This window comes from Pinus tabuliformis, chromosome J (assembly GCF_031772625.1).
Source record: "Pinus tabuliformis cultivar Carrire ecotype Pingquan chromosome J, CPIR1, whole genome shotgun sequence".
In the NCBI taxonomy this organism is placed as follows: Eukaryota; Viridiplantae; Streptophyta; class Pinopsida; order Pinales; family Pinaceae; genus Pinus; species Pinus tabuliformis.
In genome coordinates this window covers 500,190,208-500,209,087 of record NC_142295.1, presented here as the reverse complement: position 1 = coordinate 500,209,087, position 18,880 = coordinate 500,190,208, and the positions used below count along the sequence as shown (strand labels likewise).

The 18,880-nt window shown below is 37.8% G+C and overlaps 1 pseudogene; it reads right to left on the bottom strand.

The window, feature by feature from the left end:
• The window catches only part of LOC149227974 (serine hydroxymethyltransferase 3, chloroplastic-like), a 106,959-nt pseudogene extending 89,542 nt beyond the window's left edge, over positions 1-17,417 (bottom strand).
• Between the last annotated feature and the right edge of the window lie 1,463 nt (positions 17,418-18,880).

Below are 18,880 nucleotides of genomic sequence, written 5' to 3'. Positions count from 1 at the left end.
AGACCCCTACTAGCCATGATAGGCATTTCACCAAACATATCATGCATATGTAATATTTAGATTTTAACCTCATACAAAAATTACCTGCATACGAATTCTAAAACACAAAAAATAAACAATGCAAGAGCATAACACATAAAACACATATACACAGAGATTTTCCCCTGGATCCCAAAACCAGAACTACCAGCTTGATTTTTCATTATGTTCCTTTCAATGTTACAATACATATTTGTACATGTCAAAGCATCCAATACCATGGACTAAAAACCATCACGTCCAAAACCATGGACCGAAAACCATCGCATCCAAAACCATGTGCAAAAAACATGCACAAAACCATAGGTAGGTTCGCCCATAGTATTAAATGCGTTCAAATGCTCTGTCACCAAGTCTCCATCTTTCATCCTCAAGTTATACAATTTTTTCCATAGGAACAGTTTATTCACCAGAGACTTAGAATGGTACAAATTCCATAACTTGTCCCACAAATCCTTCGTCATAGCTTCCCCTGATACATTCAGTAATACTAAATCTGAGACACACAATCGTATTGTGCTCTTTGCCTTCCAATCCAACTTCTTCCATTCTTCATCAGACACTCTTGTTGGTTTAGTACCTGGATCTATTGCGATCCACTGATCTTTATCCACCAACAGATCCTCCATCTTGAGTTTCCATAACTCAAAATAGGCCCGAGCGAAACCCCTCAGCAACAAAGGCGTCCCTTTGAAGCCAAAACATATCTGATACCAAATGTAGGTTTTAACCCCATATAGAAATTACCTGCATACAAATTCTAAAACACAGAAAATAAACAATGTGAGAGCATAACACATAAAACACATATACACAAAGATTTTCCCTTGGATCCCAACACTGTTACTACCAGCTTGATTTTTCATTATGTTCCTTTCAGTGTAGCAATACGTTTTTGTACGTGTCAAAGCATCCAATACCATGGATCGAAAGCCATCGCGACCAAAACCATGGACCAAAAAACATGCACAAAACCATAGGTAGGTTCGCCCAACCTAATATAGGGTCCAAAAAACAAATTTTTCTGGGGCATTGTCGTGGACCCCATAGAGGGGGGTTACTTGCACCCCTCAAACCCCCTGTGACCCCCCCGCTACACAGTCGGCGCAATGAAGGGGGAGCTTCGCCCCCCCTATCACCCCCAGTTAAATACGTGGGTTAGTTGTGGAAAGAATATAACACAACCCAACATAATATATAGGTGTAACTGACATATCTAAGCATAGGGGTCTCATAGTCATCTGAGAATCCCTAAGAAGCATTGATGCCTCAACACATTAGCTTCCATTTCATCCATTAAGTAATAGATGCATTGTTCATTCATTCATAAGTAAAAACATGATGAAAGTAGTATAAAGATACTGCCATAAAACACATACATAACCTACATAATAGCAACAGAAATACCAAAGAAATCACAACCATATGACCCACATATAATTAGCGTAATACTTATAAAATAACAAAGATAAAAAAAACTCATATTATTGATGCAAAGGAAAACCAATTGCGATATTTCCACAAACCACCCGACTGTAGACATGGCTAAGCCAAAACTCTCTTGAGCCGGTCACTTCATTCCATATTCCAAGCATGAATGTGGGATCTCATAAAACACATCAATCCAAAACCATCCAAGGATTCCAGAGGCCAACCACCTCAACCCATTAAATAGTCATTCCACCTCACAGTCATAAATCAAATAAACCATCACCATATTGGTCTCTATCCAATCCTTCCAATGCTCCAAACCATTTGTTCCAACCAAGGCTCCAGGACTAGTAACTCAAACCACAATAGTTGTTGGGCTCTAGAGTGTTTTTCCAACCAAGGCTCTAGGACTAGTAACTCAACCCACCAAGTGCTCCAGAGTGTTCTTCCAACCAAGGCTCTAGGACTAAAAACTCAACCCAATCTATTAAAGGGCTCTAGAGCATTTGTCCAACCAAGGCTCCAGGAACTAGTAACGCACACCAATCTAAGGAAACATGAGAAGCAACCATAAAACAAAGAAAATGAACCCACAACACCATGGCTATCCAAGAAATGCCAAGGCTAGGAAAATACATTGTCAATCAAGGCAATGCTTCCTGCCAGTGACAGATCATGACCAATAAACCACATGCATATGCCATTCATGCCAAAAGTAGTTAGGAAAACATACATGAAACTCGACATCTACAAGCAAAACCCACTGTAGTTGCTGATCCCGATGTCCTCTCGTGCTTTCCTTATCTTCCTTTTCCTTGTTGCTCCAAAAATCAAACCATGCCACATCATCCAAGAGTGATCCAAGAAAGCTCTAAGTGTCCAATAATGAGAGAGAGAGAGAGAGAGGAAATGAGAGAGCTCCAAAAATGAACTGACAAAAGATTACCAACTGATACTCCAAAGCCTTTTAATCAAATATGCCTCTATTTTCTTAATTTTCCATTATTTTCCTTCATTTTCCTCCTCACATGCAACTGTTGGGCAGTGAATACGACCACTTTTTAACACTTATTTCATCCATTTTTACTCTTCTTTATCATGTCATTTATTATAATTTATTATATAAATCCATTTTATAATGATTTATGCTCTTATGGATGAATATTATTTATTCTCCTTTATTTCTAATAAATTGATGATTATGCATGATTTTATCAATGATATTTTTAATAAATTGGTTGTAACATTATTCACCATTTTTAGCCTCCAAGATAATTTCCATATTGAAGATTTGATCATTAATATTCCAACTCAGAAATTATTTGGAATAAGAAGTGATAGTTTTGCGATTGAGATTCTTGGCAAATGAAGAAGAATTTGGAAAATCCGAAACATGGGTTTTGTCCAGAACGGACCAAATTAACTTTAGGTAAGAATGGTTTGCCCAAATTCGGCTTTTATTGAGAGAAACGTAGGGTTCTTTGAGCACGATTTTCTTAGATTTGTTGTGTGGCTGTTTTCCAAATCTCAGCTACAAAGCCAAATTTTCCTTGCTCTTATTGAAAGATGGATGGAAATATATTTTCTTGTTAATCAATTGGTTATAAAGAATCTAATATTGTTATGAGAGATCATATTTACTATTTGATTTCTCCTCTTTATGATTATAAAAGGAGAGTATGTATTATGTATTGGAGGAGGATGGCTGAGAGAATGCAGAATTGGGAATGATGGATTCAGAATTATGATTTGAGAATTAGAGATTCAGAATTAAGGATTCATGATTCATGATAGGATAGGAGGAAAAAGGGATTGTTGCATGTTGTAATTCTCAAGGCTTTTGCTATTGTAATGCCAACCAAGTTTAATGATTAATATATGATTTGGGAGTTGCTGTTCATTCTTCTCATCTGAAGTAGCCCAGCAGCATCCGCTGGCGGCTAAGGGCCCAGCCTCTAGTGGATTAAGCTGCTGCTGTAATATATCTTCACGATTTTTGTTGTGTGATGGTTTGATTTAATTCTTATTTCTTTGAATCGTATTGCCTTACAGTTTCATGTTTTTATAGTGAGCTGTTATAGTATTTTATGAAATTGTTTTATTGCACAAGTTGTGATTGAATCGCGTGGTTTTTCTTTTCCATTATAACAAAGATTATTATCCTTTTCAACTTATATTGTTATGATGTTCAATTCAAGTATAAAGCTGCATTGTTCATTTCAGAATTTGATGTTCACTATAGATTGCTGTTCATTTCTATTGAAATAGCTTTGCTTTTCATTCCAGTAATTTAACAACTTTCTATTCATTATAGCTATAATAGTTTGGCTATTCATTTATAATACTTAGCACTGTTGTTCATTTACTTTCTACAATTATTTAAGATTGCCTTTCAGCATTCTTCTAGTTAGCACAATTGTCTCATTCCAATTAAGTCGCAGTAGCACGATTGATTTAGTTCTTTGCAATTTCCAATTGGTTATTTAGTGTTGTGTGTGAGACCAACAACTGTAAAGGACATTGACTATCGCTGCCTAAGTTCTTAGATTGTGGATCTTATTTATGCTTGATTTAATTTATATCAGTTAAACAAGGAATGAGTTATTGCTACTGTATCCTTGACTGATAATTGTTGTGGTTTTTTCAGTGAATGATTTAAGTTTCAGAATGTTAACTTTATTTTAATTGTAAGTAGATTTTATTTCAAGCATTCATTTACTTTTGCATTTTAAGCACTATAATGCAAAACATTACTCTTGAGTAAATAGCTGCCTCAGACTGAGTACACTCTTGAAATAAAAAGTCGTCCCTAGGTTGAAAATTAATGTGAAGATAATTAGGAGTTAAAAATACACCTTTTATCGCTCAACAACAACCTATGACATTTCACCTCCCTTTTCTCCTAATTTCCATTATTTTCATAAATAAATCTTCCAAAAATTCCATTTTCCTTTCCAAAGCCTTAGCCATTTCATTTCCCAATTTCCTTATCCATTAATAACCAAATGAACACCCACACTAAGATATCTTTCTCAACATTCAGATTGGAATAAGTGTCCCATCAACTATGGTTATTATTTTTCCTTATTAACTTTTTTTACATGGAATTTCACCAAGACTGTTACAGAACACTCCCCCTTGGGGAACACCGTCCTCAGTGTTCAACAAAAACCTATACCCACAAGACTATTGTGATAAAAACATATTGTCGATGGAGCTTTATAACTTAGCTCATTGCAGTATTTACAATGATCAACCTACTAAAAAGAAAACCAACATGAAAATATAACAAAAATAAAATCATAATGACATCACACCCATACTACTTATTGGAGCTTTATAACATAGCTCATGGAAATATTTACATCCATATACATATGTACGTATACCAAACATCACCAAAACATGTACCAAAATATATACCAAGGCATATACCAAAACACCATACCAAAACTGCTTTGATTCAACAGACAAAAAAGGAATGATACATATCCCACACCTGATCCACCATCTCACATGTAGCTTCATTGGGCCCAAAGTGATTCCATTACACCTTAACCTGCTCGATTTCTCGGTTCCAGAGAATGAGCATCTTTTTCTGCAATATATATTGAAGCTTCGGCTGGAATTCTCCATCTGGTTCCACCTACAATACAGACTAGTCAATCACATGATCAACATCTTTAACATACTTCTTAAGAAATGAAACATGGAAAACATCATGGAATTTCACCATCAGAGGCAGTGCAACTCAATAGGCTACTGGCCCAATCCTCTCAATAATGTTGAGGGGTCCACAAAACTGTGGTGCTATCTTGGCACATTAACCAATTTGTAGGGAGCTCTTCTCTAGTTTGATTTGTTAGTGCCTAAATCTACCTCAGGTTGAGAAAGGTAGGATCTAGGGTAACATCAAACCACACTTAACCTAGTAGCTAGCTAGCCCTACCCGGTCGGGAGAGGGATCTCTCCTTGTCAATCTCATAAAAGATTGCCTATGAAGCTTGAGATGACTGATCTAATGACTAATTTTAGGCTAGGTATGTGTACAGAGGTGTTTGATTGAATTTGATGATGTTTTGTTAGCTCAAATGGAAGGGCAGATTTTGGGTCTTGGGAATGAGGCTCAGTTTTGCAGAGGTCTCAATGGGGCAAGGTAGGCAAGTGATTTGATACTTCAAATTGAATGAAATGGAGAGATTTAGACAGGTGAGGAGTTGAAGAGGGCAAGAGAACCTCAGGGATCCTCTTCAAACAGTTGAAAACATCAATAACTAAGCAAACCCTAGGTAGAGCACTACAATTTCAATGGATTCTACCTTTATCCTTGTTTGTTTTAGTTGAGAAGAAGCAAGGGAAATAATCGCATGCATAAACACATATAAACTAAAAATTTACTGAAGGAAACACAATACCAAAGCAAGATGCCACATGAATCCCATAGAGTGCTGCAAACTCTGGTCTATTCCTTAGCCAAAACTACTGAAAAATGTATACAATGAAGCTCCAAGCTTTCTCAAAAGTCCAACCATGCTAGTGACTAAAAAATCACAACATATAGGAAAAAAACAACTCATCCTAGCCTCTAGTGGTCGAGCTCATGAGTTTAGGAGCTGTTCCATCTAATTCTAAACTAAGAACTACAAATTAGGCAATGGAACAACTTGCCTCTAGAAACTAGGGAATTGATTCATTCAGTTGCAAACTATTTTTGATAGATGAATCTACCTCCATGAGTGAAAATTTGACATAAATACATCAAGATCCATCAATTTACATTAAATTACATCATGAGTTTGACATTAAGAAGGAGAAAAGTCAAACTATCAAGAAACTAGGCAAAAAACAGAGTATACTTGGTCAAACTGAGCAAAATTTCCCCAATGCACTGCGCTGATTTCTCTATGCATAGTGCCTATTTGTAGCCACTTTTGGAGGCCTTCCTGGTATCCAAATTTTCTCCAAGTGTGCTTTTTGGAACATTCTACCTGTCTACATTCCAGAACAAGTGGAAATTTCAAATTTGGCCTCCATTTGACCCTCCAAAATGGAGTTCTCCCAACACTACTCCCTATGTGTCAAAATAGGGGCAGTAAGGTCATGTTTTGGGTGTTTTTAACCTTTTTAGGGGCACAAAACCTGTCAAAATGTCTTGGCCATTGGTATGAATTCATATTTTTCCAAGACAAATCCAAAGATGCTAATTTTTTATCATTTGGAGGCCTCCATCAAAAGCGAGCGCCAGGTGGCGCGAGACATTGGGAAGAAAATTCTGTGTTTTAGCCCAAAAATTTCAAAAATGCAAAAAGTGTCCCAAATTTTTTGAAATTTGGGCTGAGTGTTCTCCATCAAGTGCTATGTTGGGCCAAGGAAGTATCAACTAAGATCTAAAGTTTATCTTGTGCTTTTTGCCTCCTCGATCTCTTCTTCAACTTGGCCTTCAAGTTCCTGATTCTAGCTTGGCACACCATATTCCTTAACAAATAGTGATATGCCATATTTCTCAACATAGTTTTCTCATTGATGGCATTCTCTAGCATCCTCTCTAAGTGGATATTAGTCCTCTCCAACCAAGACTCATGATCAACATTGATTTCTTGCTCAAGTGTTGTGAACTTGACTTTCCTCCTTTTGGCATCTTCCTGGTTTTCTCGTATGTTTCTTAGTTCCATTATGGTTTGCTAATCCTCTGGTTTCTTGTTTCTTTGCTCCAGGTACTTTATTATCCACTTGGCTCTTTCCAAGTTGAGGGGCAAAGCATTGATGTCCATTTGTTGCTCTTGGATGACCTCCTTGAGCTTTGAGCTTTATGGGCCCAAATCAGTGTCATCATCCTGAATGAGAATGAAATTGGTCTCCTGCTCACCTAAAGGCCCCTCATCATGTAATGGCCTCTTTCCCTTATCCAGAACCTACTGTGCTAAAGAAGGAAGTGAGACCCCTTCCAGGGTGGGTGGAGATAATACTCGCTTTGCTGCTGCAAACAACTGCCTAGTGCCCTTTTGATAGGTGACAAACACTGGCACACTAGCATTCTGTGTCTAATGACCCTTTGACTGATGAGAAAGTCCACCTGTCTCATGAAAAGTCTCTAGAGGTATCTGAGGAGCTGTGAAGAACTCATGAGAAATGAAATCCTCCCATGTGATGCCCTGCAAACCAAGCTAATGCATGACCACAATTTTGATGAGTGCAAAATGATATATACTATTAAACTGCTGCTGAGGAGTCTTATGTTGTACTAGGGTGGTCATGTTCTCAATATTTCAGCACATGAAGTAGGGGAGATTCATCATTCTCACCCTGGTAAAGTGCATCAACAATATGATATGATAAGCATATAGGCGAGAAAACCGGCCCTCACAACTGAAATACTTCATTATGAGTTTCATCAAGGGAGCATATGAGTCTTTCAGGTACCGAAAGGGAAAAAATCTGCTGAGTTGTCTCAAATAACCGAGCTTGATGTATGATTCATAATGTTCCCTGTCAATCTATTACCTTTTATTCCACTGCTCTCTGACATTAGGAATTCAGTTGCTAGAGAAATAGGCTCTGGTGTTAAGGTGAATGTCACACTAGCTAGAGTGGTTTGGCCATTATGTAGATGAAGCACAAACAATTGGGCTAACTCATGATGATACTAGACTGTAGAAACCATCTCACAGAACTGATAATAGGATTGGTGTTGGAAGTATGTGATAGCAAGAGCGCAGGCCTGCAGCTAAGCAAGTGAAGTAGGCTCCTCTCATATATGTTTGTCACCCTTGTGAGGTCTCCTTTGTGCATGTATTTCTATAGGAGAGTCATTGTGTGTTTCTTCATCTCGGTCATATGAAGGATCAAATTCCATGCTTGCTAATGTGTGATTTTTCTTGATGAGTATGAAGAGATTTATGGTTATTTTATTTTTTTGCCACCAAGGGTAAGAATGTATGAGGGACTATGGAGGGAGAGGGTATGAGGGGTTTTGGGAATATTATGACAAGTTTTTTGGGAAATAGGGAGTTTAGGGAATAGTGTGTAAGCTTAGGGACAACAATTAGGGTTTAGGGATTTTGGAATTAGGATTTGGGAAAATGAGATTTGGGGATAGGGGTGAATGATTTTTTAGGAATATGGGAGTTAGGGAGTGAGTGGATGAACTTGGGAAACAAATGGAGGAATCAAAAGTGAGGGAGTGGTGGAGTGGACTTGGTAGCAAAATGACAAATGCAAACCCTAGGCAATCGTTTTTTGAGAAATTGCAAGGGAGTAGGGTTTGAGTTTTTTCACACAACCACCATAAATTTTTAAGAAAAACTCTTTCACTAGCAAGGAAAAGGGATTGACTTACTTGTAGACTGGAATATTTGAGCAATTTTGGCAATTTGAGGGGTTTATAATGAAATCAGGCTTGGTAGCTCTATGCGCCGTGCCTCCTGTATGCGCCACACCAGTATAAATTTAACACTGTGGAGGGTGACCCAATGTGTTGCACCACTTTGTTGAGGCCCCGAAAATCGGGTTGACAACAAGAGGGATACCCGCCCAGTCCGGACCTTGGTTGGCAGGTCCTTATCCGTTTGGTATAGCGGGTCTGACTGGGGATAATGGGACCAGTTTCCCAATCTATGAGTTTGTGTGTGTAGAATTTGATGTTGCTGATCTAACAGTTCCTATTTAAGATATTCTAATTCTAACTTTAATCTAATTCTATGCTATTGTATTCTAATAAACAGCACATCTAAGTCTATACTAACCCGGGATGTAATTATTCTATTATGCGATCTAAAGAGATTTCAAATAACAACTGGTAATAAAGATCATCAGTGGTTATAAGAAAGGAAATCAATAAAGATGAACCACTTCGCATCAAAAGTTAGACAAAACAGTTGTGAAAAACATATCGCATAATGAGCTATTCATACATTAAACATAAATAAATAGCTATCACCGTACAAAAGTGCCAAATGATAACTCAGGCATTCATGCAATAATACATAAACAACTAAAAACTGTATATCACTTTAACATATAAGCAGAAATGGTCAAGAGATAAAAGTACCATTTATGACTAGTCCTACTCATAAGCTTCAAGTGACAATGATTTATCTCTCCTTTCTCTAACATCCACTAAGAGTACAAAAGTGCAACATCAGTAGCAGATATCAAATGCAAACATTAACAGATCTTGATCCATTCATTCACCAAAACCTCCTCTGAGGGTGAAAAAGTGCATGTTCTGAGGACAAGTTTTTGATAAATTTCTGGACCCTTCTCTAAATTCATGAGAAGGGTTTAAGTACTTAACTAAATAACTTAACTACACAGATTCAGGATACGGTTTAAATGACCACCGTTTTTCTAAGCAAAACTATTTCTAAAAATTAAATCTAATATCTAACTATTTCTGCATTTGCTCCTTAATGTTGCAAGCATTCAGTATTTGCCTGGGTAAAGTTGGTTGACTATCTTCCGCTTTTGGTTGAGCTCAGAAAACATAAATGGTAAGAGCTGGCATCGTCTTTTCAGAAAAATCAATGATATACTCGAGAGTCATCTTCTGACTATGTGGCTTCACCGCGTATGCTCAGTAATAATCCAAGTTCAACTTGGTTAACCCTTGAATCGCTTCTGCCTTTTCTCTAGCTTTCTGTTTCTAGTTTGTTCTTTACCATTGCTTTCTTGCATTTTTCGGGCTTACAAGTGACTGAGTAGTTAGAGGCTTTGCTTTTTGAGCAATTTTCTCAGTGATGCACGATTAGCGCTAGGCGCTAATCGCGCATCGGAAACTGCCTCCGTTCTTTGATCCGGGTTTCTCTGATGCATTTTTTTCCCTTTTGCGCCTTTTTCTTCACTGGGTATAAAGCTTCAAAATTTGTAAAAATAATGCTTTTGTGAGCTGTTGACCTTGAGCGTTAAATTGCCTATTGATATCAACATCGTTCAATACTCATTCAACCATGCCTATAAATGAAAGATCTGTAATGGATGGCTCAGCAACTTTCTGTGAATCTGCGGCTCTGTTGCATGTGGGTGTCTTTTCTCTATCTTTGAGCATTGGAGTTTTACCCTTTTTCCTCATAGCTTCCTGCACATTTCTTTGTGTATCTTTTGTTTTTCGTTCCTGCAGTTCACAAGTGAGGAGAGAGTAATGATAATAAAAATCGACAGGAAAGCTTTAAATGCTACAGATATGCAAAAACATGCCACCTGACGTAAACTGGCTCTTCGAACAACACAAAACCATATTTTATTAACAACTGGCATATAATTCATTAATTATCATTAAAGCGCGTATCCAGTTCTTGGTTTATGGAAAACTTTTCTTGAATATTGAGCCAGGAAAATTTGTGATGGAATGTTTCTGCGATCTGCATCGCAGTATCGCATTTCGCTGTATCGCATTACCACAATTTCATCGTGTTGTGCTATCGCAAGGTTGCTTGATCGCACTATCGCAAGATCGCGGATCGCAGTATCGCAGTATTGCAAAATCGCAGATCGCTGTAATCGTTAAATCGTTATGTGTTTTTCATGCAATTTTGTGATATGTGATATGCGATATCGCATATCGGTGATTTTTTAAGGTTTTCCAATGTGAGTGTTTATTAATGGATGCGATGCTATGGAGTTCACGTTGCGATCTTGCAGTTTATCATTTTCACTCATAAGGAAACACCCTATCATTCTTTGCGCAATGCGATGTTTCTTAAGGAGTAACATGTATGAGCACTAATTGATTTTTTTGAATTTTTTAACTAAGGGTCCCCACTTACATAGTGTTATTGCTAATACTAAATAAGGAGGGGGGTTGTTAATGGCCACAACACACTTGTATGTGCCGCACCTCTCACCCAATGCACCGCGCCTCCAAAACTGGAACTCTTTGTTGCGATTTCGCTTCCTTTCTCCAACAAGACCTTCACTTTGCTCAATCTTTCTTCTTTTAGTGCCAATGAGCTTTTTGAATTGTAAAGATGACTTATATACAAGAGATTTTGATTTTTCCTTCATAAAACCCACTTTTATAATGTTTGCAATGTGACTTACTTTTTCAACTCTGTTTTTGGGCAGTTTATTTTATTTGTGCCTTTGATGAACTGAATGACTTGATTTTTTGTTTCCCTTGCGGGGGATGGAGCTACTGAAGCTTGGAAAGATGACCAGGGTTGCCACTGAAGTGATTTACATATAAGAGAACTGAAATTACATGAATTTATACAACAAAAACCTAAAATATTCTGTTTTTTGGAAAAATAAATTTTTGAGCATGAGATTATGAAATTTATTGGTACCAAAACTTTATTCAACCTCCTCATGTGCCTGCTGACCATTATTGGACATTTTGAAGACCATTTTGATGAAACCCTAGACCTAATGAAACTGAAACCCTAGAAATGACTCTTGCAAATTTAAAGACAAAAAGTGACTGCAGATGATCTTGATGAATGGAAATGGGCCAGTAGGTAAAGGACATGAGGGAAAATGTACAACAAGCCACTACCGTCAGATGATCCATGCTCCTAATGGAATGCAGCTGACTGAGCGAGACACCTAATATGCAATGCAACAAGAGAATTTGATCTTTGACGGAGGGATGAAGATACTGACACTAACATTGGCTCCAATGGGGATGGTAGCTCCTTGGAGGTGCTAAGAACTACAAATCTCTGGGAAAGTAGGCAGTGCCTTTGTCCATCGGGCTATGGAGTCAATAACTTCGACAAACCAAAACGAGACTCTTGACTCAATTTCAGGACTGAAATTTACTTGAAAGACTCAATTTCAAGACTGAAATTGATTAAAAGACTTGACTCGAACAAACCAAACAAAAACTGAAATCAAACCTCAGTTTTATAGCCTTCACCTTGGGCCCCAAACTAAAAGAATGATACAGTACAAACTTGCAATGGAATTTAAACAAACTAGTATGTACAAAGATACATATGACAACAGAAAATACTTCAAAAATAGTATTGTTTGAGTAGCCGACCATTGACCGGCACACCGGGATAGTCTTCTCCATTCATTTCTTGCAAAAGGAAAGAATTTTGGCCCAGATATGCAGCAATCCTGTAAGGTCCTTTCCAAAGATTTTCAAACTTGCCATGCTTACCTTTCTCTTCATTTCTTGCATCCCATTTCAGCACTATGTCTTATATTTGAAACTTGTCTACCTTTGCCTTTCGGTCATATATCTTCTTGATTCTCTCTTATAGCTTGAAAGTGTTCAAAAATACCTCCTCTCTAGTTTGTTTCAAATGAATCATTTGATTGATTCTCCGCTGCAAATGATCATCTTCGTTTCCCGCTTCTTGTAGGAGTTTAACCTCTGGGACTGCAAGAGAGGTCAAGAATACTGTGTCCACACCATACACAAGCTCGAAAGGAGACATGCCTATAGATTTCTTTTAACTTACTCTGTCTGCCCAAAGTGCGTTGACCATCTTTTTCTGCCAACTTTTCTTGTTTGTTTCCAACAGCTTTTTGATAATGTTGACCAAAGATTTATTTGAGGATTCCGCCAATCCATTACCTTATGGTTAATAGGTGGTTGAGTGCCCAAAAGTTATTTGATATTTATGACAAAATTCAATCATCCTTTTAGATTTAAAAGTTGCTGCATTGTTAGTGATCAACTTATTTGGATAGCCAAAATGAGACAAAATGTTGTTTTCAAGAAATGAAATGATTACCGAATCAGTGACCTGCCTCGTGGGAATCACCTCAATCCATTTGGTGAAATAATCCATCGATGTGAGGATCCATTTATGCTGTGCTGAAGAAGAAGGATGGATCTCGCCAATGAAATTCAAACCCCACTACTGAAATGGAGAACTTACTTCTATGGGCTTGAGTAGTAAAGGCTGCAATTTCCTCCTACCTTGAAAAATCTGACATTCGTGGCAGCTTGCTACTATTTTGTACACATCAACAAAAAGAGTTGGCCAATAATATCCCTCTCTCAAAATTTTATTGGCTGTTGTCTTCCAGAAAAGATGGCCTCTGCAATCTCCCTTGTGAAAGTCTTCCATAACCTGTTTTTCCTCTTCTTCAACCAAACAATTGAGCAAGACACCACTGGGATCTTTCCAATAGAGTGCATTATTCATGATACAAAACTTGGCAGCCTTCAATTTTAGGGTCCTACTTTTGTTCTTAGCCATTCCAGGTGGTGATGACAGATTTTGGAGTACATAAACAATTTCCAAATACCAAGGAGAAAGAAGAAAAATTTCTGATACCTGAGCGGGCAAACTCTCTTTATCTTCCTCGGACATAGCAGCAATGAGATTGATGTCCAAGGCGTGAAAATTTGGCTCAGCCATTAGCTTAGCCAGCCCCTATCCTTTGATGAGCTTTGTCGGTTTGATCTCCACTTCATATTCCAACAAGGCATCAATCCATTTGTCTCTTTTCCCCTCTGGATTTGTTTGCACTAAGACATCTTTAACAACAGTGTTAGGAACATAAGCAAGGATGTGAGAATGTAGAATATAAACCCGAAAATATTTCAATGCCTTTACCAAAGCAAGGGCCTATTTTTCAATAATATTGAACTTTAATGCTGCATCCCTTATGGTTCTACTGAAAAATCTAATTGCTTTCTCAAGCTGGTCTCTAATCTCCATCAAGACCGCTACCATAGTGTGATCCAAAGAAAATGAAAACAAAATGAAATCCTAAGTATAGTCCAGGCTGATCAAAACCAGAGCTGAAGAAAGGGACAATTTCACCAAATTGAAAGACTTAATTGCTTCCTCAGTCCACTTCACTACACTATCTTTTTTGAGCATGTTTGTGATTTCCCTTAAATTTTCTACAAGATTGGGCACAAAGCAACATAAGAAATTCATCTTACCATTGAATGATTGGATCTCTTTCTTACTTCGTGGAAAATCAATCTTTTGAATGGCTTCCACCCAAGCTGGATCAATGCAGATGCCCTCCTTTGATATAATATGACCGAGAAGCTTGCCTTCATCCATGGCAAACAGACTTTTCTTTGGATTTAGAGATATACCATATTTCCTACACCACTGAAATACAATCTTCAGATGATATAAGTGCTCTTCATCTGAGTTAGAGAAAATTGTCAATTCATCAAGATAAACAACAAGAAAAACATCTTTTTCGTTAGCAAATGCGATATCCATCACCCTCTGAAAGGTTGCACCAGCGTTTTTCAGTCCGAAAGGCATCTTTGCATAGTGAAAAGTTCCCCATGAAGTGGTGAACGTTGTTTTGTCTCTGTCATCCTCATGGACCAGAATTTGGTTATACCTGGAATACCCATCAAGTAGCAACATGCGGGAAGCCCCAACTACTCTTTGAAGTATGTCATTCATCTTAGGCAATGGATAGTTATCTTTCAAAGATACTTTATTCAGATTTCTAAAATCAATACATAACTGAATCTCACCTATTTTCTTGCGCATGAGCACCAAATTAGAAATCCAATCGGAAAATCTTATGGGAACAATGATACCCACTTTGTACAACCAATTAACTTCCTTCGCAATTGAGGGCAACAGCTTTGGATTTATTATTCTTAGCTTCTGACATAAATGCTTTTGATTTGGCTTGATCGGGATGATATGTTGAATGATGCTTGTGTCATATGCCTTGAAATCTGAATAATCCCAAGAAAATACATCAGTAAAAGAAGATAGTAAACTGATATACTTTGTTTTTACCTGTGGAGGCAATGCCTTTGATAACTTCACCATTTTAGGAATTTCAGCTGATCCAATGTTCACATCCTCAACTCCTTTTTCGGTTGGCAGCAAGCTCAGTTTCTGGGCCACATCATCCTGATCAAATAGCTCCTCTAAAGGTATTATACCTTTAGGTATTGACTTCTATATCCGCCTCACCATCATCACACTCCACATCAATAGAATTGTCTTTGAATTTACCTTCATTTTGTAGAAATTCATCGATCTCTTCATCATCTTGAAACACTTGCCAATACCTTTGATTGTCGGGGACAGCTGGGTGATGTTTCACATAATTCTCAAACTTGTTGTTTGAATTCATCGGAATTTTCAAATTACTTGCTACTGTTGCAAGTGAATCCACAATGACATTCTGAACACGAGGGACACATGTCAAAGTGTAATACGAAAATACTCTCAAGATATCTAATACCACATTGTGGTAGGCCCGTATTCGGGGATGCTTAGCTTGATATTCCCCTTTCACTTGCTTGATAACTAACTCGGAGTCACCACACACTGAAATCCTTTTAGCTTTCAACTTTCTAAGAATTTTCAAACTAGCAATTAAAGCCTCATATTCAGCCTCATTATTTGAACAGTCAAAAGCTAGTTTATAAGAGCAGACCCTTACATTGCTTGGCACTTTGTTTGGGGTGAAAATAGGGCTGTGTATCCAAATGCCAATTCCAGCACCTTCCCTTCCTACTGCACCATCAAAATCCATGCTCCACAGGCCTGCTTCGTCCTCTTCCAAATGATGAAATTATGTTTTCTCTGTTACTCTTCCTTGTTGTCCATCAATATGTTGCTACTGTCAGAAGGCTGATTGCTCAGTGGTACTATCAAGTCTTTTTCTTTCTTGCTTTAAGACCTCTCTGAAATTTTTAGTAATCTTGGGAATGTCTTCTATTTCAACTACTTGGCTATTTACATCATTAAAGCTATCTGAATACAAAACAAATGATTCTAAATCAGTATGTACATAGTTGACTGGATGATTAACTGGTTTCTCCTTGCTAGTGATCATATACTTCTTCTTTTGCTCCTAGTATAATTTTCTCATTTGATCGAACATGGGAATGGTAGCATAGGAGAAATCAAGTTGCATTGTCCCTTTAATCTTTGCTCCCCAGATCTGGAAAGAAGCATGCTAAATCTAGGAGGTATATCCACCATGACCACATCCATCAAAACATTTTTAGCCGAAATCTGATCCAAATTGACCACCAAATCTTTGATTAGACCAATGCACCTTACTCTACCAGAATCAAAGGAGTAGAGGTCATGATATTTTCTAATGATATCCAATCCCAATTTCTCCATGATGGCCTTAGGCATGAGATTATGAGAGACTCCAGAATCAAACATAGCATTCTGTAATACATAGTCATGCACCCTAAGGCTGATGTAAAAAGGAGCTACATCACTATCTTGAGACTGACCTTCCAATGCTGGACCAAAAATCAACTCAGGTCTATCATCCTCCATGTTCACCATATCAGATGATGGATCTAACTTCTAAATATTAGACACCTGACCTTTGTAGTTGATGTTCTTCATCAACTCAGTCAAAGGAATAGAAACTTTTAACTTAGCAATTTCATTTTCTAAGTTAAAGAATGAAGTATTTTCTACCTCTTTCACTGAAACATCCTTCTTTTCAGCTTTCTCCTTTGATACACTTGGCTAATTGGATCTTTCATTTGCTGATGGCGTTTTGTTAGTGGTAGGATCAGCTGTCTCTTTTCCATTTTTCTGCACAATGGGAGGATCATTCTTTGGTGTTGTTGTCTCCTTCGTTTTCTAAATTGGATTTATGGGCACATCTCTACTTCTGAGTGAATATTGTTGCTGCTAGGCTGACAAAGCATTCATGTATCCTCTTTGATATTCATCGGACTCCTCCTCAAGAACTGTTTCATTTGCCAAGATGAAATTTTCATCCCTTTGTATAGCTGAATTCTCAGAATACTCCTCATCTTCAATAATAAAAATTGGCATATCATCAGGTGTAAATAAATGATTCTCTTCTCCAATTACATTCTCCTCGTCATTTGATTCCGGACCATGTACAAAATTCTGTTGTAAGGGTGTCTTTACCTGTTGTTGCGCTGCTTGGTCTTCTGCTCGCTGTTCTCTTTGCTTGATTCTAAATTGTGGTTGTTGCTGAACATGAAAGTTGGGATTTCTGACTTGTGTTTCAGGCTTGTCAATTGTCAATCTTTCAAACATCCTCTCCATCTTCCGGAGCACCTAATCTAAAGTGGAAACATCTTCCTTCATTGTTACCTTCTTTTCAGCCTTTGTTCTAGCTCTCTTGGTAAGCAGATTAGCTTCAACACTGACTGCAATTTTCTGCATGTCTTCCAAAGTGGCCGGATCCCTTTCTCTTAATTGATAGGCCATATCAGGATCAAAACCATCCGGAAACTTAATAAAATCCAACCCCATAGGTGGCTTTATATGATTAGGAATTGCATTGTAAACTGAATTGAATCTAATACAATAATATTGAACAGACTCACCAACATTCCGCTTGATGTTCCCATATTCGGAAAGGATCTGAAGAGGATTTTTCTTCACTTCCCAGCGATCCAAGAATTGTCTCTGAAGATTAGTCAATGTGGTGATACTTGCATCTGAAAAATCTCTGAACCACTTCCTCACTTCACCACCAAAGGTTTGTACAAACAGTCTCATTGTCACATTTTCTGCATCAATCTCATGAAGGTCAAAGAAATCTGTCATCCTATCCACATGTTCTTGAGTTGTAACACCATGAGGAGTGCCATCAAACAATGGAATTTTGCTTTGATAATCAGCGAGCATATCATCCAAATTTTGAGGCAACACAAGGGGTGCAAAATGAGCAGCCATTTCTCTTGGTGGATTTGCAATCGGTCTTGGGGATGTTGGGGGAGTGGGTGCAGCTGATGTATGGGGTGTATGAGGTGGGGATGGTGGTGAAGAAATTTTAGATGTTTGAGGGGTAGAAGGAGTGGACAGAGGTGACACCACTGCAGATTTTTTATCAGAGATAGAAGGCTGCACGGGAATGGTGGGAATGAAGGGAGTTTCAGTAGGAATTCCAGAGCTAGATGCAATCACGGAGGACCCAAGGGTTGCAGATGCAGACTCTAAGAAATCAATGATGTTTGAAGCCACAATTGAAGTTTGGAGTTGTTTCAAGATATAATCATCAATTGATTTATTGGCCTTTTCAGTTTCAAGATCTTTGACAAACTCTGGATTTAGGACAGTAGAACCTACAACACTTTTAGATTTAGTCTCAAACAACGACAGATCAAACTATTCATAAAACTCTTGATCTTCAAGATACTCAAAAACCACATGACATGAACGAGATTTGAACACGGGAATCACAGAACTTTCTTGGCGAAGGATTCTCGGAATATGTTATGAAACCAGCTCAAGAAAAGATAGAAAAGATAGATAAACGCCTTAGAATTCAGCCTCTTCAAGGGGGAAACCTCCTTTACATTACATAAATGAGCAATTCTTGGATGATACAAATGAAAAGACCTCCTTTCTATATATAGGAGTCTAAGGGGTCATAACATAATCAGAGCCGACATAACAATAATAATGTAAGGGCACAATAATAACAATAGTGGGCTTCTATGGGGCACAATAGTAACAATATGGGCACTACATGGGTACATCAATATAATAAGTGGGTTATA